The sequence below is a fragment of the Alosa sapidissima genome, chromosome 11 (assembly GCF_018492685.1).
Source record: "Alosa sapidissima isolate fAloSap1 chromosome 11, fAloSap1.pri, whole genome shotgun sequence".
Taxonomy (NCBI): Eukaryota; Metazoa; Chordata; class Actinopteri; order Clupeiformes; family Clupeidae; genus Alosa; species Alosa sapidissima.
In genome coordinates this window covers 1,974,827-1,980,442 of record NC_055967.1, presented here as the reverse complement: position 1 = coordinate 1,980,442, position 5,616 = coordinate 1,974,827, and the positions used below count along the sequence as shown (strand labels likewise).

The 5,616-nt window shown below is 46.6% G+C and overlaps 1 long non-coding RNA gene across 1 annotated transcript; it reads left to right on the top strand.

Annotated features, from left to right (window-relative positions):
- The first annotated feature begins 455 nt into the window (after positions 1–455).
- LOC121723341 lies at positions 456–1,664 on the top strand. The gene is made up of 2 exons (XR_006034924.1): positions 456–505; positions 874–1,664. It is a non-coding gene; the product is annotated as an uncharacterized LOC121723341 (long non-coding RNA).
- Positions 1,665–5,616: the final 3,952 nt, after the last annotated feature.

Genomic DNA, 5,616 nt, shown 5'->3' with positions numbered 1-5,616 from the left:
TCTTGAAATGCTGGGCAGCCAAATAGGTACCGCAAGATTTTAAAGATGCTAAAATCACCACCGTGTACAAGAACAAGGGCGATCGAGGAGACTGTAATAACTACCGTGGCATCTCCCTACTAAGTGTCACAGGAAAAGTACTTGTCAGAATCCTGCTCAAATGTCTTCAGGAGATTGCCGAGTGTAAGGATCCTGTCTTGTCTTGTTTTCCCGGTCTAGTGTTTTTCCCCCCATCATATCTGCTCCTCTTGTGTCTTCCTGTTGGCTTTGTTTACTTCCTGTGTCTTGTGCCATGTGCTCCTTTGTTTGTTTGCCATGTGTCTCTGTTCCATGTGCATGTGTCTCCGCCCCTCACCTGAACCTTGTTAGTTTAATTATGGTTTCCACCTGAGTCTTGTTCCTTGTTCACCTCTGCCCTGTTAACCCGTGTATTTAAACCCTCTGTTTCCCCTCAGTCCCCTGTCGGTCATTAATGTTGTCATATGTGGTTTGCTGTGATGTATAAGTAAGTATAAGTATATATACTCTTTTGATCCCGTGAGGGAAATTTGGTCTCTGCATTTATCCCAATCCGTGAATTAGTGAAACACACTCAGCACACAGTGAACACACAGTGAGGTGAAGCACACACTAATTCCGGCGCAGTGAGCTGCCTGCAACAACAGCAGCGCTCGGGGAGCAGTATGGGGTTAGGTGCCTTGCTCAAGGGCACTCCAGCCGTGCCTACTGGTCGGGGTTCGAACCGGCAACCCTCCGGTTACAAGGCCGAAGCGCTAACCAGTAGGCCACGGCTGCCCCATGTCATGTTGTATTAAAAGATTCCTGTTTTCCTCAAACTCGCCCTGCCTTGACTCGGTCCATCTCTCTCTACAGCCAACCGTGACAGAATGACCGACCAAACCGTTGACCTAGCAGGCAAGTTCTTTGATTTTTATGGCGATTTGCCCGTACACCTAATGCCCTTCTGGGAGGATGGAGGGGCCAGTGAGGAGGACTGGCCAGGTCCCTCTACAGCTCCCTCTCCAGCCCCGAGTCAGGCTCCTGTGTTGGCTCAAGCTCCGGCTCCTGGTCCTGCTCTGACTCCAGCCCCAGTCAGACTCCTGCACCGGCTCAAGCTCCAGTCCCGACTCTGGCTCCAGTCCCGACACCGGCACCTGCAGCCCAGTCGCTGGACCAGCCGCCCCTGACCAGTCGTCCACCCGACCGCCCGCCTATGTTCTGTTGTCCACCCGGCCGCCCGCCTGACCCTCCTGCCTTGGCCCCCTCCGCCCACCCTGTTTGGACTTTTCCTTTTTTTGTTTTGGGCTGTCTGGAATCCGGCCCTTAAGGGTGTGGGGGGTACTGTAAGGATCCTGTCTTGTCTTGTTTTCCCGGTCTAGTGTTTTTCCCATCATGTCTGCTCCTCTTCTGTCTTCCTACTTGCTTTGTTTACTTCCTGTGCCTTGTGCTCCTTTGTTTGTTTGCCATGTGTCTCTGTTCCATGTGCCTGTGTCTCCTCACCTGATCCTTGTTAGTTTAATTATGGTTTCCACCTGAGTCTTGTTCCTTGTTCACCTGTGCCCTGTTAACCTCTGTGTTAACCTCAGTCCCCTGTCGGCCATTTGTTTTGTTATACGTGGTTTGCTGTGATGTCATGTCGTATTAAAAGATTCGTTTTCTTCAAACTCGCCCTGCCTCGACTTGCCCTGTGCCTCGGTCCATCTCTCTCTACAGCCAACCGTGACACAGAGGAAGTATACACTGTGTCACAATGTGGATTCAGACCTCAGCGCTCAACCACCGACATGAAATTTGCTGTTCGACAACTGCAAGAGAACTCACGAGAACAGCGACAACCACTTTACATGGCTTTTTTTAGACACACACAAAGGCTTTCAATTATGTCGACAGAGACTCGCTATTCCTAGTGCTTCAGAAAGCTGGCTGTCCCCCTACTCTGCTATCACTGATTCAATCATTCCATGATGGAATGCGTGGTAGAGTACAGTTTGATGGCAGATGTGTGAGAGTTTCCCAATCAAGAGAGCAAGGGTGCGTACTGGCACCTACACTCTTCGGCATATACTTTTCATATGTATTCCAGAAAGCCTAATGGAGGCTATCCTATAAGCCTCGGCATGGATGGCATGGTGTTCTCAACGCGTAGCAGAAGGAATCCTAGGTCCAGGCAATAGCTCTCTTTTGGTGGTGTTCCCATCTATCATAAAGGTATTAAAAGGTATCTTACATAAAATGTTACTTTGCCCAGTGCTGATTAATAAAGTGCTGTTGTGCTATTAAATAAATTGCTGTGGCGTGCTGTCGATGGAGTGGGTGCTCACGTCTACGGTAAGAACCGTGTGTTCCCCACCATCCACACCTTTGCCTAATTGATTGCCACACCTGTAAATATTCCAGTGTTTTCCAGTGACGTGCCACACCCAGTGCAATACTCCCTCAAGTGGCTAAAATAAGTAATAACTAAATTAACCTAACTAAAGGTGGATATAAATGGCTCCTACACCCTGGCCCCATAATTGTGAATATTAACTTGAACCACAATTACCCAAATAATATCATTTAAACTAAAGGAGCCATTTGTGCAGAGCTAATCTAAGTGAAATCTTTTCTTGAGCCTAGGACATCTGTGTTCAGGTCATCTAGTCAGGTCATCTATTCGGGACCTCATCTATGACACTTCAGCTTAAATCAATAGGCAGATCTTCGTTACAGGCCGTTCCAGCTGACCCGTTTTTGTCTACAGCTGAACTGAGCGGACAAACCCTTTCTCGTCGGGATACGTCTGAGTAATTCTTCCCATCAGTCAGGACCCTCGTGGAGCAACAGGATCCATTACAACCACAATGTCTCCAATGGAAAAGCTTCTTTTTGGTCTCGTCCACTTCAGTCTTTCCTGGAGTAGCGTTAAGTATTCCCTCACCCAGCGCTTCCTAAAGAGGACAGATAGGAACTGCACCTGCCTCCATCTTCTCTTCGTGTACAGGTCATCCTTACAAAAGAGCCCAGGAGAGATAGAAGTGTGGCTTGGACTTAAGGAGCAGGATGTGATTGGGTGTAAGTGCTTCAAGGTCATTTGCATCATCAGAGGCCTTTGTGATGGTACGAGTATTGAGAATGGCTTCGACTTCGCAAAGAATAGTATGAAAACCCTCATCATCCAATGTTTGGAGTCTGAGCGTGGAGGAGAGGACCCTTTTCACAAGACGAATAAGCCTTTCCCAAACCCCCCCATGGTGAGACCCAGCTGGAAGGTTAAAGGACCATGTTAGACCACTCTGCAGTAAGACATGCTGAATCTTCTAGTGGTTTAACTCAGCAATGGTTTCCCTTAACTCCCTTTCAGCTCCTATGAAGTTGGTGCCATTGTTTGATGTCAGGTGTGTCACCTGACCTCTGCGACACATGAAACGGCGAATGGCATTTATGCATGAGTCAGTGTCTAAAGCATAAGCAACTTCGAGATGAACTGCCCTACTTGCCATGCAGGTAAAGAGGACACCGTAGCGCTTCACTCTACCCCGGCCTTTCTTCACCTCGGCCCGATGTAGTCAACGCCCACATTTGTGAAAGCAGGTAAGTCTGGCACAATCCTCTCTACTGGTAGGTTGGCCATTTTCTGTTCCCCTGTCTTTCCTTGGAGGCGGCGACACACTACACACTCAGAGATGACCTTCCTGCAGGCAGAATTGGCATGAGTAATCCTGTATCGCTTCCTGAGAGAAGAAAGCATGTGATTTCTACCTGTGTGACCCAGCTGTTGATGGATATGCTTCGCTTCAAGAGGAGTTTGGACACATGTTGCTCTTTGGAAAGAATGATAGGATGTTTTTCCACGTCAGCCATGGCAGCCCTACTGAGCCTTCCTCCCACCTGCAGCAATCCGTCCTCTAACACTGGGTCCAGCTTGTAGAGCTGGCTGTTTCGTTTGACAGATCCTCCGTCTTTCAAAACAGCAATCTCATCAGGAAACCTCTCTTGCTGGGAAAAGCTGATAATGGCACGTTCTGCCCTCTCTAGGTCACCTGTTGTCAGTGACTGTCCAAAAATTGCCAACTTTTCCTGTTGCGTCTCAGCATGAAGGTGGCTGTTTGGCAGGATGACATCTTCAGCCTTAAAAGGCGAGTCAAAGCAATAGTGTCAACTATTCAAGCTGAATTGAAGACTCCATTATTTGCATGAACCTTTGATCCTCTCTGGATAGGCACACATCTGATGTTTCATTAAAAACCTGATTGCATTGGGCAACCAATAAGTTCTGTGACTTGGCGACTGAGATCCTATTGGCAATGACAGCAGGACGGCCAAACTTGCCTTTGCGCAACTCACCACTTCTCAATGGACCATTCACGACCCACCCCAGGAGAGTCCTTACAGCCTATGGTCCTTCGCCTTGGCTATTTATTATTTCCCATAGTTCCATGAGCTTCGGCACATTGGTGCCTATCAGTAATTCCACCTCTGCTTCAAGACTGGGAACTTTAATGCCTTCGAGGTATTTCCATCCCTCTAAGTCCTGTTGAGTGAGAATGTTATTTCTGCTCACAGGCATGGTCCTCTGAGTATAGACTTCAGGTAAGTCCAGGAAGTTTTGACACAAGTGCATTGTTGACTGACACTTCCTGTATTTTAGCTTTAAAGTATAGCTATATATATATATCACATGTCAAAGGCTTGTCACATTGCCTACTAATATGACCTCTCCTCAGACAGCTGAAACACACTCTGCCTACTTTCAGAGCATCCAATTTCTCCCTGTGCGTCATTTCGTCAAGCTGTGAACATTTCTCCATTGTATGTTGGCCCTTACACACACAACATGACTCTTCGTTGTTCTTCTGTGAAACTGGGCCTCTGCGCTGTTGGTGCCAAGCTGCTGATGTGGTTGGTCTTGAGGCAGTATTAATGGCAGCAACGGTAGCTTGGCCTCTTCCAGTATGTCTGCTCTTGGGTTTAAAGGAAGGGTCTGGCGGCGTACCCTGTAGGTCACCAAAGAGAGAGTCGCACAGAATCTTTACCTGACGCTCAATGAAGGCCACAAAGTCTGGGAACATAGCTCTGTAACCACGGCGCTCCTGTAGCTCGCAGGCAACAGACCTCCATTTTCCCTCAGTTTATATGGCAACTTCGTCATTATGAGCCAAAGATTGGATGGCACGTTCATCTCCTCCATATGCTGTAAATCTTCCATCACATTGCAACAATCCCTTAAAAAGATTGAGAAAGACTGCCGAGCATTAATGTCATCGACTCTCATCATTGGCCACTTCATAGCCTTCTCTATATAAGCTACAGCAATTTTCATTTCATTTCCAAAGTGTTCTTTTAATATTCAGAAATTCGTTAAAATTGAATTTCATATAAAAATGAATTTTCATCATATTTCTATACGAGATAGAGAAAAATATAGAGTGTATGACACTTCAGCAAGTTGTGGGCTATTTAACAAAAAAGACTGAATTGGAATATCATTAACCTTTCAAAAGTTATGATAAATTTAGTGATCAGTGTAAAAAAATGCAGGAAACAGGATTTAGAATGTTGACAGAATTCACATTCTCTTTCTCACCAAAAACATAAAAGTATGCATAAAAACTAATAATGAAGTCAGACACAATG